Below are 21,797 nucleotides of genomic sequence, written 5' to 3' on the forward strand. Positions count from 1 at the left end.
TATGGGTGTGATATATGGAAGGGAACTAAATCCCTTGATGGATAAGGTTCCCATGCTTGAGAAGGGACTAGCCAGCAGAAACCAACTTTCCTTTCCCCAAACCTATTTACTATCTGGCCCTACCATGGTATGATAGATGGGGTAGTAGAGTTCTCCGTCCGGTCTTGCCACTGTATAATGAGGGGGGTTGTGCAGTTTTCTCCTGTGAGAGTCAGTTTCTAGAGAGGAGAATCTGATTTCTACGTAGCCCTTGAGAACAGACTAGATAATAATGTAGGAAAAGTTTTGAAATACTCAAGATTTACCCTTAGAGGTCTATGAACTTTCTGTTTACTAGCTTTTAAAGTATCCTATGGGACTTCCCTGGTGGTGCAGTGGTTAAGAATTCTCCTGCCAATTCAGGGGACATGGGTTCGAGCCCTGGTCCGGGAAGATCCCACATGCCACGGGGCAACTAACCCCATGTGCCACAACTACTAAGCCTGCGCTCTAGAGCCTGCAAGCCACAACTACTGAAGCCCGCACGTCTAGAGCCCGTGCTCTGTAACAAGAGAAGCCACCGCAGTGAGAAGCCCGCGCACCGCAACGAAGAGTAGCCCCAGCTCGCCGCAACTAGAGAAAGCCAGCATGCAGCAACAAAGACCCAACACAGCCAAAAATAAGTAAATAAATAAATTTATTTAAAAAAAAAAAAAAGAGAGAGAAGTAAGACAGACACAAGTAGCTAAATGGAAGTAAAACAGACCATGTTAAGGTCTCCTTTCCCCAAACTGGAGGCTTTGAGAGGGTCAGTGACTTCTCTTGGGTATCCAGTAAGAGGTGAGGCTAGGTCTCCGGGTTCTCAAGTTACTCTTCCGACAGCAAGACCACACTTCCTTCCGCTCCTATTGATATGCAGAGAAGACTGTAAAATGTAAGCAGCCAGGGTGGTGACAGGGCAGGAAGGAAAACACCACAGTGTTACTTCACAAGACTACAAAATCAAATCTGAATTTAGATGACCCTTTTAAGAAATCGCTTTGTAAATTCAATAGGCTCTCAATGTAATTTAAATGAAGGAAACAACTTATTAAAAACCTACCATATGCTAGGCACTGATAAGTACCAGGGATACAAAGAATGCACAAAATGAAGTTCCTTCCATCATGTGTTAAAAATCATCACTGAACAATGAACAGCAGTGTGGTATGCAATGTAGCCCAGCCCAGATCCCCTTCGCAGGCTGGGGCAGCCATCCTCCAGCTGCTGCGAGGGCCTTGGCTAACAGCTCATACCCATGACTTTCTCCAGAGTCTTGACCTTGGTTAAGTGGGGCCACTTCACTGGAGACTACTGAGAGTCTCCTCTGTCCAAGGGTAACTGAGGACTGACTCATTTCCACTCCTTCGTATTCCTTCCCAGACTCTACCTAGAAAGATATCCTTGCTCAGCTCTTTCCCATACTGCTTCTTCCCTTCCTCCAGCTTTTCCTAAAGAACATTAGCTCAATAAAGTACACATACTAGAACCCTTTTCTCAGGCTCTTCATCTACAAAACCCACCTTGAATAGGCGTTTCTTTAGGTTACAGAGTAATCTCCTAGATGCATTGTCTAGGGTAGGATTAGTAATATTATGTAGTCTGTACACATTTTAAAAGATCCCAACATTTTCTGCTACCTATAGGACATTTAACACGTTACTTTACATCCCCTCCAATTTTTTTTTTTTTTTTTTTTTGCGGTACCTGGGTCTCTCATTGTTGTGGCCTCTCCCGTTGCGGTGCACAGGTTCTGGACGCGCAGGCTCAGCGGCCATGGCTCACGGGCCTAGCCGCTCCACGGCATGTGGGATCCTCCCGGACCGGGGCATGAACCCGTGTCCTCTGCATCGGCAGGCGGACTCTCAACCACTGCGCCACCAGGGAAGCCCCCATCCCCTCCATTTTTGTTCTAAAGACTAAAAATCTCATTTTTCAATATGAATTTCAGTGAATATTTTTTTGGCACTTAAGAGATATTCTTTGGGAAGAAATACAGACGGCACATGAAAATATGCTCAACATTGCTAATTACTAGAGAAATGCAAATCAAAACTACAATGAGGTATCATCTCACAACGGTCAGAATGGCCAGTTAAAAAGTCTACAAATAACAAATGCTGGAGAGGGTGTGGAGAAAATGGAACCCTCCTACACTGTTGGTGGGAATGTAAATTGGTGCAGCCACTGTGGAAAACAGTATGGAGTTTCCTCAGAAAACTAAAAATAGAATTACCATATGATCCAGCAATCCCACTCCTGGGCATATCCAGACAAAACTATAATTCAAAAAGAGGGGCTTCCCTGGTGGCGCAGTGGTTGGGAGTCCGCCTGCCGATGCAGGGGACGTGGGTTCGTGCCCCGGTCCAGGAGGATCCCATATGCCGCGGAGTGGCTGGGCCCGTGAGCCATGGCCGCTGAGCCTGCGCGTCCGGAGCCTGCGTTGCTCCGCAGCGGGAGAGGCCACAGCGGTGAGAGGCCTGTGTACCCCAAAAAAAAAAAAAAAAAAAAAAAAAAAATTCAAAAAAAAAAAAAAGATACATGCACCCCTAAGTTCATAGCAGCACTATTCACAATAGCTAAGACATGGAAACAACCCAAATGTCCATCAACAGATGAATGGATAAAGAAGATGTGGTACGTATATACAATGGAATACGACAAAGCCATAAAAAAACAGAAATATTGCCATTTGCAGCAACATTGATGCAACTAGAGATTATCATACTAAGTGAACTAAGTCATAAAGAGAAAGACAAATACTGTATGATATCACTTTTAGGTGGAATCTAAAATATGGCACAAATGAACCTATCTATGAAACAGAAACAGAATCACAGACATAGAGAACAGACTGGTGGTTGCCGAGGGGTAGGGGGTTGGGGGAGGGATGGAGAGGGAGGCTGGGGTTAGCAGATGTAAGCTTTTATATATAGAATGGATGAACAACAAGATCGTACTGCATAGCACGGAGAGCTATATTCAATATCCTATGATAAACCATAATGCAAAAGAATATTTTTTAAAAAAGAATGTATTTATGTATAACTGAATCACTTTGCTGTACAGCAGAAATTAATACAACATTGCAAATCAACTCTACTTCAATTAAAAAAATATATTGACCAAAAAAAAGTATTCTTTGGAGAATGGACTAACATAATAGGACAGTAAATATGTATGTATCTATATGAATGATATGTGTTTTAGCACTTTCCCATAACTGTGTGGTCATTAAAAGCCATTTCTATTATAAAAAAAAAAAAGGTTTTCCATGCTCACTATACAATAATAGAATAAAAACTACCTAGGTGGAAACTGGTGGTCTTACTGTTGAGGCAGTCATTGTCAGCAAACCTCCAACCAGGTGTTGCATAGGACATGCAGCTATTGTGTTCCTTATCCATGCATTTCAACAAATGAACTGCAACTGCAATGCCAACCTTATTAAAATTTAATGTATTTTTATTATAATACCAGTTTTTATGGTGGGTGTAACTCCTGCTGTCCATTCTCCTAACCCTCACAGTTTGGTGCCTCTAATCACATTCTCCTTTTCGAACCTCCTAAGTAGTTAAGGCATAAATATCCCACCACCAACACCTTAAATATTAATAAGTGAGGTTAAATTATTAGAAACAAGATTAAAGTATTGGAGCCATCTCCAAAATGTGCCTCTCCTCCCACTCTGCCTACCAACCATCAAGAGATGATTGATTAGTTAAAGAGAAAGACAAGGCAATGTTAAAGAAAAAATTATTCATGACTCTTGTTAGAGACAGTCAGGCAGGCAGACTTCATTCAAGGGAGACTACCTCCATGGGGTGTTGTGGTAGCCAACAGAGATCTGACCCAACTGCAACCCCAAAAAGGACAAGAGGGGATTTAGAGCCAAGCAGGAGGATAGGGGTTAGTGGATGGAAAATTACTAAGAGAAATCATCAGGGGTGAGAAGGATTCATGCTAGAACACTCGACAGAATTCTTGCTAAAGGCAGGTCAGAGTGATAAGATATTGAGGGTGGGGGATTTTCACTAAACTGATTTAGCAGGATTCTTGCTCAGCTGGATTCTCCAAGGACAGAGAGTGAAGCTGTAGGCCTGGCCCGGTCCAGCAAAGGACTTTTAGGAGGTCAAGGAGAGACCTCTCCTAGGTCAAGGAGAGAGCCATAACCAAGAGTCAATGGAGGTTATAAAGTTAGTGCAATAATAACTAACCATTAGTATGGACAGTTGCTGTTCTAAGAGCTCCACAATATTAATTTGTTTAATCTTCACAATAATATACGTGCAGATACTATTATTACCCCCATTTTACAAATGAGGGAACTGAGACACAGAAAGCTTAAGCAAATTTCCCAAAGTCTCCCAACAATGGCTGAAGGATTTAAATGTAGGAAGTCTGGTTACTGAATCCATTGTCCCAATAAGACATACTGCCTTTTTGTGTGAGAGAGAAGAATTAAAGCTTGAGATCTGGGGGTAGGTTTTATAGCTGACAGAGTGAGCTGGAAGTTCTGACAGAATAATTTGTAATCTCATCTTGCTGGTTACTATACCATAGTTACAGAAAGAATTTTAGATTAAGTAGGTCAGTTTCTAAGATGATCTGCAGCCCCTTAAATGAAGAGAGCTGAAAGTATGGGTAATATTTATTTTTTTAATCGAAAATATTTTCATAGTTGGGTAATACTTATTCAAATGCAGGTGTACACCAATGTTTCCTTTTAAAAAAACAGTTCTTACTGTACATTTGTATACTTGCATTTTAAGAGGACAGGAACTGCAAATTTTAGAAAACTCTCTTCCTTGAAAACTCTCTTAGAGCTCATTAAAAACTGAATTTTTTCATTCTTTAGGGCATTAGTAGATGTTGCAACAGTGCAGTCTCATTAGGATTTTGTATTTAGTGCTTCTGGTTTATAATGTCGTTTATTATACAAAGAACACAGTATTATGGCTATAATCTGAAAACACAGAGACAGCAGTTACAAAGTAGGTCTGGAAAACAAGATTACCAGTTTGGAATGGAAACAAGGAAACATCAAGCCCCAGATTGTAGGAGAAATGAGTTGTAAATAATACATACAATGATGGATCTTCTTTCTTAGTGTACCTTTTTTTTCCCCCCCCCAAATTGGTCCGAGATCATGCTATCATCAGAACCACTCCTCTAAAGTAAGAAATTATCTCTAATAAACATTTATTTGGAATGGTTAACAGTATTAGACCATTAAAACTCTAACACAGGTTACTTTCCCAGCTGCTATCATGGAGCAAAAGACTACAATATAGAACATATAGATTTTGCTTGAGTGAAAGGAAAGAAAAAGAACAGGTCTGGAATGTGGGGTATTGCGTGGGAGATAGTCCGCCCGTGTTGAATAATGAAGTGGCTCTGAGATATAAAGCACATGGTAGGAGGAAATCGGCAAAGGGAAGGATTTCTCAAAATACATTTTGGCTTTGTTGGAGATCAGCAGGCATTTTTTTTTTGATGGTAGTGGATCTGGAATGTCCTTTTCCAAGGTCATGAGATGGAGCCATATCCATTTGGAATCATTTAAGAGTTGTTTTGCTTAATGTGGTACAGATAAATGGTTCATCTTTTGTAGTGGTCATCCTTTGGAATCAGTCAACTAGTAATAAGAACCCACCCTGCACCCAACTGTCCCAATCTGGTGATCCATGGTGATAAGACCAGACCAGCCATGCCCCAACCCCCATGCTACTCCACCATCATTTCCATTTCGTATAAGGTGGTTCCTTCATTCTGCCTCTCAGCTGCAGTTCATTGTACGAATGATGACTATTTGACCTAAGGTGGACCAGTCAGAGCACTTTCCCTACGAATATGGAATTGAGGTGGATGTGGAGTAGAGGGAAGAAAAAAGAGAGGGGAGGAGGAGATTGACTCAATTTCCCTGTGAGGTAGAGTGGTGACCTGCAAACTCAGGAGTTGTGGGTAGCCTTTCTGCCAGACACACAGGGGAACAGAGAAAGCTAGGGTGCGGGAACAGAAGAATGCAATGGTTACACAGAGAAACAGAGAGACACAGAGGAAATCCAGGTGTGGCTCTTTCTGAGGCTGAGCTTCCTTTTATGCTTCTGTAAGTTACCTCTGTAGTGATATAATAAATGCTCCTTGTTTGCTTAATTTAATTCACCTGGATTTGTTTTTAATAACTAAAGAAATCTCAAACGGATACACCTTCTTCTCTTATCACCCTAATGCTATGCAGTTCAAGTGTTTTTCTCTTTTTGAACCAGGAGGAAAAAGCAACAAATTCCTCAACACAGGTCCTTCTGGCTTGTGGCCTCTGTATGTATTTTATGGCTTGTGGAACATGAAAATCACATCAACTTTGTTAGCTTCTGTCACACCTGATGTGTGGGAGCATTGTTGGTGCTTAGGCTTAAGTTGAGAAATACGGTTTAAAATTGAGATAATGATGTGAAAGCATCTAGCATGATGTCTTCCCAGTAGATAGGAGGTAATTAGGTTCCATTGGATACAAGGAACAGAGACTCACCCATTATTTTTTTAAACAGTGAGGTCTTGGAAGGATATTCACAGACAAAAGGAATCTCTGCTAAGAGCTAAGGCCTGGCTTGGCAACTCTAAGAACTGGATTTTCTAGTTAGCTGCTCAGTAGCAGAAATTTGTTGACCTTACACAGTGATGGTGACTTTGTCTCTGCATTTACTGCTTCTGCTTCTACTGACCTACTTGCTCACCTTCTCTTCAGCCCCCTTTCTCTCCCTCATTGTTTCTCCTCATGCATTATGTCTCCTTTCTTGTAGCTTCAGCTTATTTTATAACTTTTGAATGCCCATGACCTTTTATAGCCCTGACTACCATTTCTTATCTGGGTGGTTTTTTTCCCTCCCACCTACACCTGGCTGATTCTTTTTCTTTTCCCTTTTACATTTTAGAAAGGGAGTCTGATTTGTCTAGTTAATCTCTGTTTCAGAGGAGCGCTTGTGTTACTGTCCTCGTAATATCGTGGTTTCTATGAGCCTCTATATTGGGTGCCCTCAGTTCAAAGTCAGAGCTGGATGGTAATAGGGATGACAGGTGTTACAAAAGAGCTGAGTGAGACCATGAGACCATGGCGATCATGACGGCCCAGAGCTGCCTGCTCAGGAGGGACTGTGGACAGGATTCACTTATTTAAGGTAGCTCTCAGTAAGTCTTCCTTCCTTTTTTTTTCCTCTTTCTTTCCCTTCTTTTCTTTCTAGCGTAGTGACCTGGGGAAACACCTTTCAGGACATGTTCCATCTTTCACATTGGTATAGTCCTTATGTATATGGAAACTCCCCGGAAGACGACTTGTGCCTAGAGATTATTTCAGTTGTCTTGTATAGCACTTCTCAAAGCGTGGTCAGCGGACTACGGGGAGATCCTCTCTGGAGTCTTTGAGGTCAAAATTACTTTAATTATAATGCTAAGATGGTACAATCTTATAATCTTGTCTCTCTGTGTTGACATTTGCACTGATGGTGTAAAGCAATGGTGGTTAAAATTGCTGGCATCTCAGCGTGGCTCAAGGCAGTGGCACTGAACTGTATTAGGAATCATTGTTTTTCTCACTGTCATGCACTCACAGTAAAAACCAAACCACATACACACATGCACACACACACACAAAGCCAGTTTCTCTTAAGAATGTCCTTGAAGGAGCAAGGATTTATTTTATTAAATCCTGACACATGGTTATACAGTTATTCTATGTTTAAAAAACTGGAAAATGTACATAAAGCATTTCTGCTGCACACAGAAAAGCACAATAATTGTCTTTAGTAAGTACATGTGTGTTTGAGACAGAAGCTGAACTACCTGCTTTTCTCGTGGGACATCATTTTCACTTGGAAAAAATGACGGATAGAAAAACTATGGTTATTCAGACGCAGGCATTTGGCAGATACTTCATTAAAAATGCATGCAGTGGGCTTCCCTGGTGGCGCAGTGGTTGAGAGTCCGCCTGCCGATGCAGGGGACACGGGTTCGTACCCTGGTCCGGGAAGATCCCACATGCCGCGGAGCGGCTGGGCCCGTGAGCCATGGCCGCTGAGCCTGCGCGTCCCAAGCCTGTGCTCCGCAACGAGAGAGGTCACAACAGTGAGAGGCCCGCATACAGCAAAAAAAAAAAAAAAAAAAAAAAGCATGAAGTGAACCTGTCACTTCAAGGAAAACAACTGATAGTGTTTATTGCTAATGAGAAAAATGGAGCAAAAATTAGAATTTGGGGAAGTTTGTATTCACTACTGTGAGCTTGATAGTTTCCCAATACTTAAAATCTTTACTAATGAGATTGGTGGTGATATTAGTGAATATAATTTTTCATATTATATAATGAAATATATTAACATTTTGGAGATCTGCGTAACTCAGTGAAGCAATCCTTTCCAAATGACTGATGCTTTTTTTAAAAAAATTATTTATTTATTTTTGGCTGCGTTGGGTCTTCATTGCTTGTGGGCTTTCTCTAGTTGTGGTGAGCGGGGGCCACTCTTCATTGCGGTGCATGGGCTTCTCATTGTAGTGGCTTCTCTTGCTCTGGAGTATGGGCTCTAGAAAGCAGGCTCAGTAGTTGTGGCGCCCGAGCTTAGTTGCTCCATGGCATGTGGGATCTTCCCGGACCAGGGCTTGAACCTGTGTCCCTTGCATTGGCAGGCAGATTCTTAACCACTGTGCCACCAGGGAAGCCCGATCGATGCTTTATGTTACAAAATCATGCTGGGTAAAAGATCCACTCAAAATGCAAGATAGACCAATGGATTTTATTGTGATAGAGTTTAAAATCTCATTATATGGTTTCAGATTCCACATTGTAACTAACCTTTAGGATACTGCCCTTGTTGAGTTTTAGTATAGCATTAACAAGAAATATCCACAATTATCTAAAAAGTTTATTAAAACCCTTTTCTAATAACATATCTGTTTGGGCCAGATTCTCTTCATATACTTAAAACAACATATGACAACAGAATGAATGTAGAAGGAGATATGAGAAGTCTTCTAGTAACCCAGACATTAAGAAAATTGCCAAAATGTAGAACAATGCCTCCTTTTTTGCGCTAATTGGTTTTTGTTTTGTACAAATGTTTTATAAAAATAACATTTATGCTAACAAGTAGTAGCATTGTTATTTTTGATAGAATTTATAAATAAAAATTTAAAGAATTTTTCAGTTCTAATTTCTAATGCTGTAAGTATTTATTGATATAATCCACATAAAGTTTTTTGAGGTCCTCAATAATGTTTAAGAGTGTAAAGCAGTGGTGGGCAGGCTGGCTGGCACTGGCTCATGACAGTCAAGGTGAGCATCTCTTTCCAACTCTGTGTTCAATGACATCATACTTATGGCTTGAAATCGGACATGGAGAGAGTATTTGCAAAACAAAAATCAGCAAATGTACAGAGATTTTTAAAAAAATGTTTATTAAACATTTACCAGTATATTACTCTGTAAAGGACTCCTGAGACCAAAAAATGGGCGAGCCACTGGTCTAGTGGCTACCTCTGTCTCTCTCCTCTGTCATCTTCCCATGGGGAATCCTATGAATTATTTTTTCATTTGTTCAACAATATTCACGGAATGTCTCTATTTTCTAGGCACTACACTGGGAAAGGGAGAGGCCAAGATGAGTAGTTTAGATAGACATAGAAAGTTCTCCATTTAGCAGGGATATTAGAGAGCAATCACAAAATTCTGTGATGATTGTGCTAGGGAGTTGTTGATGATAGCAAAATAGGAGAAAAATTTCCAACCTAGAGTGGCGGATGGGAGCAAGTGAAGGAATCCTAGGAAGGTGTCTGTATCAGTCAGCGTTCTGTCAGGAGACAGAAACTGCACCAACTTTTTTTTTTTTTTTTTTGCGGTACGTGGGCCTCTCACCGCTGTGGCCTCTCCCGTTGCAGAGCACAGGCTCCGGACGCGCAGGCTCAGTGGCCATGGCTCACGGGCCCAGCCGCTCCGCAGCATGTGGGATCTTCCCGGACTGGGGCACGAACCTGTGTCCCCTGCATCGGCAGGCGGACTCTCAACCACTGCGCCACCAGGGAAGCCCTACACCAACATTTAACACAAGGCATTGTTAACCAGGTACAAGGTCGTTAACTAGGTAATGGAAAAGACAAAAGGGAAATGCTAAATTATTAGGGAGGCAGCAATTGTGGGAAACAGCTACCACTCCGAGGCTGGTGAAATAAAGAGGTTGGAATTATTAAAACTTGGAAACTTGTGTGGGGCTCCATTGAGCTGAAATTGAGATGTCAGAGCTTGAGGTACTGCTTAGCTGGTGCTGATGTCTCTGAGTTTGGAAGAGGAGCCCTTTGGACTGGGAGCCAGATCTCTGAGAGGGAGGTGTCTGCTAACTGGTGCCATTGTCTCTAAAGTGGGACAGAATGAGGATGGTTTTACAAGTATAGGAAAAACGGGCAAACTGAGTTAAGCTGCTGCTATGGAGGGAAAAAATTGTCTCCTTAGGTAAAGAAATGATGCTAGAGCAAAGCTCACAGGCACAGAAAACAGATAGAAAAAAACACGCAGCAAGTCCATTCATTATCCTCCAGCCTTGTAGTATCCTTCTAGAGCACCCTCTATAGCCTAACAGGAAGCCAGCTGCAAAGCATAAATGTGATTTGGGGATTTCCTGTACTAGCATCATTAAGCAGAGTGTAGAAGTGTACGTTTGCAGCTGTGAGATGATAGCTTAGTAACTGACACAGTGTACCCCTTGGCTACTCAGCATCCATACTTACCCTACTACACATATCCATCTTCTGACCACCAACAAAAAGAACTCTATATTTCCACACAACAGGATTCAACTGTCCCTTATATAAATGAAGACATTTTTACCTTCTCCCTAGTAATCATTGAATCCATTTCTGGAAGTCAGTCACACCACCCACCTCTGGACCATGTCAATTACTCAGCAAACTCAGTCATTGTCTTGCCTGAATATTCTTCTACTAAAGACTAAATTGTAATGCTAACCTCCAGCAAACCTTGTGTAAAATAATAAGAGGGAGAAGGAGAGAGAATGAAATCGTTTTCTCTCTCTATCTGTATACATACACAAACACACATTCATAATAATCGAGGAAGAAAATATACAAAGCTTCTACAGCCTTTATTTCTATAACTGGTCATAAGACCATAATTGATATTTATAACTTCTCTCTTCCCTTCTATTTTTCATTTGTCCTCAGGTAGGACCTCAGCTGTGCTGCACTTCTTTGGCTGTGAAATGAGCTCTTTTACCAGGAGCGATGCTGTGTGGAATGCCAATGATGGTCAATAAAACATTCTGAAAGTCCACAAATGCTGGTACTTGCAAAAGCATTTACAAGCAGGGAAGACAAATCCATATCCAAATCCATGTCCATTTCAGTGGGGACACATCTCTGTCTCCTTCATGATGTGGGGATCCACTGTCATCAGCCTGCACCTGGTAGCTGGCTTGTCCCCTGGGGAATGGAGCTCTATTGAGGACTCAGTTTTGGTCTCAGCTGTTGGCCAAGTAGGTATGCATCAGTAACAGTAGATAGCTCAGTCCATGTTTTTGTGGTTGTGGTTTTGTTTGTTTGTTTTTTTGGCCCAGCTGTGTAGCTTGCAGGATCTTAGTTCCCTGACCAGGGCTTGAACCTGGGCCCCAGCAGTGAAAGCACTGAATCCTAACCACTGGAGTTCCAGGAAATTCCTGGTCAGTTCATGTGGTTAAGCCCATGAATAACCTCCATTCTTGGGCCGTGACCACTTTATACATAGGCCCATTGAGCGAGCCTTCCAGTGGCTGGTGAATTAAGCTGATTGACATATACAGGATATGTCACTTTCTCCTACCTGCCTGATTATTATTATCCTCTGCAATGGGTGCTCTTTGAGGGTATTCACAAGTATCTTCACCCTCTGTGCCCACTATGAGAGATCCATCCACACAGCTTTTCCCCAGACCCCTTCTCACCAATATTTCAATCCTGTTTTTATTTTTGTTTGTTTTTTTTTTTTTACCAAGTCCCTGAACATCCAGCAAAACTGTTGGTAACCACCCACGCATCAAGGTAAATCCATATTTCCGGCCATCTCTTAGTTCAGAAAAAGTGGGCAACCATATGTATTGCTTGAAGTTCTGACATAGGGGTATATTTTCCTTTACCATTGTCCAGAGACACTCCTGAGAACTGTGATGCTGGAAGTGACCACTCCAGTTTGTCCCAGAATATTGTCTTGCTCTCTGTCAATCAGGACTGAGCTTCTCCTTCCTCATTCAGCTGGTAATAAGAAACTCCCCTATGAGGCTATAGAAGAAGGAGCAGAGCCAGGGGTTGATACTGCAGGAGTGGAAGCCACCTGCTTAGGCAACTTAGTTGTGCCTTCTAGACCTGCTTGAGCTCAACCTTATACATACCATTTCCACTTGAGGATAGATGGTTTCTGTGCGCATTCAACCTGATGGCTAGGAAGGTCACCCAATTCATAGTAGGAAACACAGTTTACATGTAACGCATTCAGTATCAGTATCCAGCTAGAAGCTGTTTCTGAAAAGGAGAATTGTTATCTGCAGAAGAGACGTAGATTTGTTTCGAAGCCTGAGTTCTATGCTTGATTCTCTTATTGTTGCTTGTCAGAGGCTTCCTGCAGCCCCACAGATCCTCCAAGTATCATATCACTGGGTCTGTTGGGTCACAAAGAGCAGCTTGCACTTCACCCTACACTTGCTCTGGTCTCTTTCAAAACAGGCAGCTTTACAGATTACTTGTAAATGGGATCTAAGGAGCACACCCGCATGTGGTAAATATTACCTCTAAAATCCAAAAAGGCCCACCCAGTGCATCTTCTTTAGTGGTAGACCGTGCAAGGCACAGCAATTTACCTTTCACTTTGGAGGAGATATCCTGAGATGTTTCATCCCGTTTGACTCCCAGGAATCTCACGTAGGTAGCGAGTCCCTGAATTTTCATAGGGTTTTATCTATTCTCTGATTGGCATACTAAGTCATGAGAAAATACTTGCTACTTCCTGTTCAGGTCATGATCAGGTCCAATCAATATAATGTCATCCAAGCAGTGGACCAGTGTGATTTGATGTGGACTAACAAGGTGATCATAATCTCTGCAGACTATATTACGGCAGAGAGCAGGAGAGGTGACATAGTACTGAGGTTACATCAGGTAAAAGCAAATGGCTCTGGTGGCCCCTGCAAATTGGTACAGGAAAAGAAGCACTTTCAAATCAATAGCTACATACCAAGTGCCAGAGACTCTTGATTTCTGCCAGAAAAGAGACTACATCAAAATAGCAGCTGCAGTTGGAGGCACCCGATGAAGTTTACCGTACTGCACAGTCATTCTTGGGGGTCCATCCAACTGCCCTATAGGCCAAACAGGCAACTTAAATGGGGATGCAGTAGGTATCACTACCTCTGTCTTTTGTCAGATCTTTGCTGGTAGTGTTCATCTCTGAGGTCCCATCAGCTATGAGGTATTGCTTTTGGTTTACAATCCTGGTAATGACAGGAATTTCCAGGGCCTTTCACTTGACCTATTTTTTACCATCATGGTCCTCAGTGGGCAGAGATTCAATGGGACTACTGCAGAGAACATAACAGAATTATCCCACCTGGGTCAGGAAAGAGCTGGGTTATGTATCCTCCACTCAGTCATTGGTTGAGGACTGTTCTCACATACAGGCAGAGTTGACTCTGGAGGCCAGATAAAATGAACAGGGCACCAGGCAGCGTCTGCTACAAAGTTTTTTCTTTGTTGTTATTAAATTTTTAATTGAAATATAATTGATTTACAATGTTGCGTTAGTTTCAGGTATACAGCAAAGTGATTCATTTATACATATACATATGCATATATTCTTTTTCAGATTCTTTTCCCTTAGACGTTATCACAAAATATTGAGCATAGTTCCCTGTGCTATACTGTAGGTCCTTGTTGGTAATCTATTTTATATACAGTAGTGTTGCTACAAAGTTATTTGAATGGGATTTTCTGAGTTGTTTTGAACATGTTGAGAAGTTAAGGATATCCAGTCGACTATTGAATTAGTGAGTCTGAAATGCAGAAAAGAAGATCTAGCTCCTCCTCTATACCCCCATGGCCCTGTGCTCACCTCTATCATACTGTTTACTATGTTTCATTTGAATGACCTATTTATGTACTTGCTTGACTTTTGACCAAACTGAAAAGAGCTGTGTCTTTTCTTTTTTTTTTTTTTCCATTGCTCATTGTGGTACCTGGCACACAGTAATTGTCCTAAGTGAATGTTTTTCTCCTCATCAATGTTTTTGTGCTGTTTTAGAAAACGCTTCCAGAACCGGCACAGTGAGAGCTGACATATAATCAAGAGAGTATCACTTGCATTTTGGATACTGGCACCATGCCTAGCATATCTCAATCAAGCTCTCTGTGGGCAGTGGGGAAAACCTTCTCCCAAGGGAAAATTGGAGTAGTCAGAGTCTATAATTAATTTATAGTGTTCATGCTAATATTATATTTCCTCTATTAGGATATGATGTTATGTAAATGCACTTAATTGATTGTCTTGCATCCCAAAAGAATGCTGTCCCTTATTGAAACCATACACATTCCTAAAACTTGGCTGATAAATTCATACAGAATTTAGATTGTTTCCTGAGAACAATAACAAAAAAGGAATTATCAGTGTTATATTAATCACACTGTTTTTTTCAAATAGAAAATTATCACCAAAAACCCATGTATGAAAGGAAATATATTTGGTCTGAAATACAACGCGTGTGTAGAGTTTAGAGTCATTGAAACCCAATGATCAAGTTCCCTCAGTTGCATTAACAAATAAACAGGTGTGCGATTCCTAGTACTTGTGCAACTGGTTGGAATAAGATCAGAAGTTGCCATGATTCAGTGACTCCTGGGAACACACAATGCTATTACATACTTACGGAGAAATAAGATGATAACTTGGTTTACATTATCCTTGTTCTATATGTCACATGCTACAGTACACCAAAATTTTATATTTTTCAGTTGTGTGTCACTTTAGGTTTTTTTTTTTTTTTTTTTTTTTTGGAGCCAGAATTGTCTCATATAGCTGTCTGGTTTCCCTGGCATGTTACTGATCTGTATTTGGGTCATAAATATCTTGGAAATGTCTGACCTCTAGGTCAGTGGGGGAAAGGGAATTAAGCTTGTGAGAAACAGCACGTGACTCTTTTCCATGGTGACCCGCTTCGGTCACCTCTCAGAAAAACATGAAAAAAGACAGCTGGGTGGCGACAGTCAAAGCCACCATGCGGTTGTAGAAATGGATTATAAGGAAGGACAGAGTACAGATTTGCAAGGACAGGGCCATATAAAAACAAAAGCAAAGAGAAAGAAATAATTGAAGTCTCCTTGTATGAAATAAGCAATATTCTTATCCAAACATTTCATGGGTGTAATATTCATGACATTATAGTGATGCTGATTTCTTGGGCGTTGCAACAATGTCCTTGGCATGTGAAATTTGTTTACATAGTTTGTGTCCAGGTTGGTTCACCCAGTTACCTAGTAAGGCCAAGGGTTAGTTTTCATATTGGCCAGTTAGCTCTATAGACAGAAAAGATCTGTTCCTTTGCTGTAGCTAGTGCTATCCAATCCGGATCTCTCACAAGCACAGGCCATCGATTATGTGGCTAGTTCAGTATAATCTATTATAATTATTGGAAGAAAAACTCAAAGCAATTTTTCTCCTGATATAGGTAACAAGATAAGTAACAAGAAATAATAATTAGCCTTACTGAACCTTTAGCACATAAACTATGTTTAAACTCTCTATTTGTATTGTCTCATGTAATCCTCACCGAACTGCCATTTTCAGTTAAAGAAATAGGCTTTAAAAAGTTAAGCTTTGCCATACAAGTCATTCAGATATTAAACAATAAAGCTGGAATTTGAACCCCCCCCCAAAAAAGTAATACTTTACCTTTGTTCAGCAGTTTTTGGTTTACTAACGGCAATTTACATACACGCGTGCACTTAACCTTTCCAGTCTTGTGAGATGGGCGTTATTATCCTATCTTTACAAACGTGGGAATGGAGACTTTGAGAGGTCACTCAACTAGTAGGTGTCAGGGACAGTATTCAAAGCTGAGTCTGCTACTTCCAGGTTTCAGGATCTTTCAAACTTCAGACAGCTGAGGTCAGGCATAGGTGTATTTATGTTGAAGTTAAAGTCTGTACAGTACAAAATGCAATGTAGATTTCATAATTATCCAGATTATTCAGGCCCTATAGGGTCCAGCCACTTCATTTTTTGCTTAATGAAGTTAAAAGCATGAAGTGTTGCCAGTGAAAATAAGCATATGTAATATTATAAGTATTCGATCCACTAGAGTACCTCAGGTGTGATACTAGAAAGCTTATATTCTCTACAACTTATTTCATTATCTGTCCTAACTGGTGGAACACAACTTCTCTGCAATTGACTTATCTGAAAAGAATTGTTCTTCTAATAACTCTCAATATTATTAGATAACAAATGCATCTGTGTTACCCTTTTTAATGTATTGAGTTGGCCAAAATGTTCGTTCGGGTTATGGAAAAATCTGAACGAACTTTTTGACCAACCCAATATCATTTAGCAGCCATTTACACTTTAGATAAAAATTATGTATTTGACTAGTAAGAAATGACTTCTTTTATTCCTTTTTTAGAACTATAATTTATATTTTTATATTCTGATACGTTGATATATATGATATATATGAAATATATGATATATATGAAAATACATTGAAATTACACAAATACACTATTTTTAGCTTAAATCTCAAAGTTTGTCTTGAAATTGATTGCCTTGACAAAGGAATAGAATGTTTATATTTTAAAACAAAAGTGCTTTGGGCATTCCCTGGTGGTCCACTGATTAGGACTCCACGCTTCCACTGTAGGGGGCCCGGGTTCAACCCCTGGTTGGGGAACTAAGATCCCACAAGCTGCATGGTGCAGCCAAAAAAATAAAAATAAAACAAAACTGGTTTAAATTGCTGGGGATGGTAGGAGGATGAAAATCTGTTATAGTTAGGGAAGAAATAAATTTAGAGTTTAAAGTAACTCACCAAAGCCCTATTTCTGCTTGGATAGGTATATATTTAAGCTCACTTCAAACTATGTATTTTTAAAAAATTTTTATTGGCCTATAGTTGATTTACAATGTTGTGTTAGTTTCAGGTGTACAGCAAAGTGATTCAGTTATACATATGCATGTATCCACACTTTTTTTTTTTAGATTCTTTTCCCATATAGGCCATTACAGACTATTGAGTAGAGTTCCCTGCGCTATACAGCAGGTTCGTATTAGTTGCCTATTTTACATATAGTAGTGTGTAAATGTCAATCCCAATCAAAACTATGTATTTTTAATTGGATTTCTACACAAATTGACAATTGAGAACCTCTAATCAGTGGTTCCAAATGGTGAGCCTCTGAATTAGATTACTGTGTTCAAATGACAGTGTTTTAAAACCCATTTTATTCACAGATACAAATATTGAAGGCAGTACACACACATATATACATGCACAAACACATGCCTACACACAATGCACATAAGTGTGAGTGTGTGTGTGTATGTGTAAGGTAGAAAGATTTCAGAATTCTCTCTTTTTAGAAGAGATACTATTTCCTTCCTTGTTTTGTGTTACTAAACAAGCATTATGTATTTTTGTGTCTCTCTGTGTTCGTGTCTGAATATATGTTTATATATGTGTATATTAATCTAAAAATAAAAGCAAAGCTTTCTCCTATATATGAAAATAATAATTGTATGTTTAAGTATAGTCATCTTTAACTTTACAGAATATATTCTCCAAAATCAAGAAACCAGAGCATTTTTACTGAGCATCTGCTCTGTGCTTAGTTTTATGTAAAGAGGAGGATACAGAGGTATAAGTCACTCTGGTCCTTGTTTTTAAGTTTTACGAAAATAGGTAACACATTTTGTTGAGAATGTGTTACAGCAGAAACTCACAGAGAACTGCTAGAAACTGACTGATGCTATTCAGCTCAGTCCAGAAATTTCATTTCTAGCTATCGTTTATGGAAAAACCCTTGGATGTGTGCCCAAGGAGATGGAAGGGAAACATGAATTGCAGCAGTTTTTGTAAAAGTGTTAAACGGGGAGGATTTCCAAAGTCCATCCACAGTAGGAACAGATAAATAGAATGTGATATTTTCATACAGTGGAATATTATGTAGCAATAAAAATTTCTATGGCTATAGGCAAACATGGGTCAAGGTCAAAAACATAACATGAAGTGGGAGAGGGTGGAAAAAGCTGACAGCACCTGGTATTCGCAGGCAGGCTCCCACTCAGGTCCTCTCCCAAGCAAACAAACAACAACATCAAAAACCTTAATGTGGGCTTCCCTGGTGGCACAGTGGTTGAGTGTCCGCCTGCCAATGCAGGGGTCACGGGTCCGTGCCCCGGTCCAGGAAGATTCCACATGTCGCAGAGCCTCTAGGCCCGTGAGCCATGGCCGCTGGACCTGCACGTCCGGAGCCTGTGCTCCACAACGGGAGAGGCCACAACAGTGAGAGGCCTGCGTACAGCAAAAACAACAACAAAAACCCCTTAATGTTAAGGAAAAAAAAGTCACAGAAGAATATATTCAGTGTGATTCCACTTATACAAAGTTCAAACACTAAACAATGTATTATTGGGGGATACATGTAAAGTAATCTATTTTAAAAAGGAAGGGGATGATTAACTGAAAATGTTACTAGCGCTGCTTTTAGGGGGAGAGAGTGGGGATGTGGTCTAAGTAAGACATCCAGAGGGTTCAAGGTACAGATTATATTCTATTTATTAGCTTGGATGGTGGATACACAATCACTTGTTTCATCAATGGTCTTTAAATTACACGTATGCTATATATACTCTCTTGTATGTATATTTCGCAATACAATAAAATTTAAAAAAGATATATATATATATCAGAAAAGAGACCAGAAGATTTTACATCATCACAATAATGTTAGTTGTATTAGATTGTTTGGCTATAGGTAATTTTTTTTCTTTTTCCACATTTTCTGTAACATATTTTAGTTATTTTATAATTAAAATATATTAAATATATATACTACAATATATTAAATAATCCACTTATAGGCAAGTGGCAATATTCTGACTTAGTCTAAATAAGTCACAAAATATAACTTGCAGTGGTTTTAGTTAGGATAATGAATTTCCCAAGTATCTGAGAAATACCAGTGTTAAAAGAACATTCTGAAGGTGAAAATTCTACCAACATGTAGTCTTGAGGAGCTCAGATGCTGCTAATCTGTTCTGAGAGCAGAAGCTGCTTCCTTTTAAAAATGAATATAACGTTCCGAGTTGAAGGGAGAAGACATAGTCACACAGTAGAAGCAATTTTTCTAGAAGCAGCCAAGAATCTCCTCCTTTGAACAGATTTACCCAATCTCCCTCCCCCTCCTGAGATAACTATTCTCTCTCTATCTTGCTGCTATGCTTTGTACACACTCCTGTGGTTGCCCAGATCACACTGTAATATTGTTATTTGCCGCCTGGGCTGTCCCCACCTAGGCTCTAAGCTCCCTGTGGGCAGGACCTAACCATAGTCACTTTGTATCTCCAATTTTCACTACTGTACCTCAACAGAGTAGCTGCCTAGATACTGTTTATTAAACTAAACAAAAGAGGTGGTAAAAAATTTGAAACATGGCGTGGCCTGCATTTATAAAACACATGGCTACAGAAACCTGAATATTCTAGGAGGCTAATCTTTATGCAGAATGAGTCGATACTTTTCTACAATACTTACATAGAAGCTCTAGCGATAATATTATTATATCCATCATAAAAACTTACAAACATTGCACAACACTATAAACACAATAAATCGGTAACTTCTGGGTACACATCAGTATCTTCCGCATACTGTGTTTGTGCCACCCCTCCGCATCTCCACCCTCCTTCTGTCCAGCACAGGCTGGAAAGCTCAAATCTGCTATTTTTAGCAGTGATCAGAGGGCCCTGACCTCCACCTAAAATGATGGTATGCAGGTGAGAATATAAGAGCAGAACCAGCCATGATAGGGCAAAGTATTTGTTGGTTATAATCTTCGGTTGTAAAGACAAAAAAATGTTTCCATGTCAAAAGATGGAAAACAGCTCAAACACCCCTAGGAGAACCAGTAAGAACACAGCAGCGTTTCCCTCTGGCACCTAAACATTTGTAAACTACTAAAATGACATACTCACATGATGTTCAGAAGTCTTAGACATCTTCCTGCCATGTCTAAAGGCAGGCAGAAAAGAAAGAACCTCTGTTTTCTTTCCTACTGACTTTCCTGGGATTTGAGTGGTAGAACTATGCTGAAACAATTGGCCTGCTTTGTTAGAAACATGTTAATTCAAAACTCCAGGGCAAGGGCAGTTAATCCTGGTAGGTCTGGTGTCTATCTGGACAGTTTCTTTTCAGATTTGTTTGGTAGAGAGAAATCAGATTTCTCAAAAGTGTATTCACTTGTTATTGAAAAAACAAACAAACAAAGAAAAGAAACACCTACAAAAGCATGCAGGTGGATAGTTTATTGATTAAATTTCCTAATAAAACAAATCCAAATTGCCTTGGTTTAGGCTAACCTAAACTACCCATGCAACCATTTTGTATGAATTTAATAGAAAGTATAGGCAAATGGATCAAGCTTATGTCCAATTTGCTCCTTCTTCCTGGATACCAGGATCTACGTAAAATAGTGGTTGAGACTGCGGGTCCTAGTATCAGATTGTCTGCTATCGAATACTGACTCCACCACTGTCTGGCTGTGGGATCAAATTACTTAAACGCTCTGGGTCTCTTTCTGCATCTGTGTGTGTTATGGGCATTACAATTATGTCAGTATGTATAAACCACTTGGTAGAGTGCAAGGCGGTTAATTAGTGATGACCAAGTGTGGATTTATTGTGAAGCTAATGACATTTAGCTTCAGGCTCCTCGCTTGCCTGGGTTCCTTCAGAGGAACTCAGGAGGTCTCAGGATGGGCCCTAGCAGAATGTTCACATATGTGATTTTTTTTTAGTTTTCCAAAAGTAAGACATTTTAACTGCAGTCAGTTAAGGCTGCTGTCTTTCTCCACGTCAAATCGCACTGTACCATTTTCCCTTGTGTTTGGAGGTGCTTAGGGTCCACCTGTATTTTGGGCATCTGGCTAAGGGGAAGCTGAGTTGTGGGACACACCATTTTAACTGAAATTTGGAAACGCATTTTGGAATGTTTCAATAAAACAATTGAGAAATTACAAACCTCTAATTTGGATGTAAAAGAAAAGTGCCTTCTTTGTCCTCTATAAGTGTTTTTATTTAAGAACTAATAAAAAAAATTCTGATTAAAAATTAATGAGATATGAAATAAAAGTGATAAAAATGCATGATAAAATCAATGGAACGTGCTTGGATACCAAGACACTAATTTGAACAGATTTTTTTTCCAGATCATTCCAAAAGTGGTAGTCCCCTAAAAGGAAGACAGAATATTCTAGTAGAAGTAATAGATAGGCTCTTGGATTGTTTGATACTCTCATCAATGAAGAGGAAGGAATCATAATATCATTTTGAAATATATTGAAATTTCTTGCTGATTTGATACAACATACTGATGTTGACAAAGATAACATGAAACTCAAAATATGTTTCTGCAATAAGGAAACAGACAACAAGCTAATTAATGAGTATGACCAGTCTTCCCTGACACCCTGAACTTTTACAGCTCATACAT

The sequence above is a fragment of the Phocoena sinus genome, chromosome 5, assembly GCF_008692025.1.
Source record: "Phocoena sinus isolate mPhoSin1 chromosome 5, mPhoSin1.pri, whole genome shotgun sequence".
NCBI lineage: Eukaryota > Metazoa > Chordata > Mammalia > Artiodactyla > Phocoenidae > Phocoena > Phocoena sinus.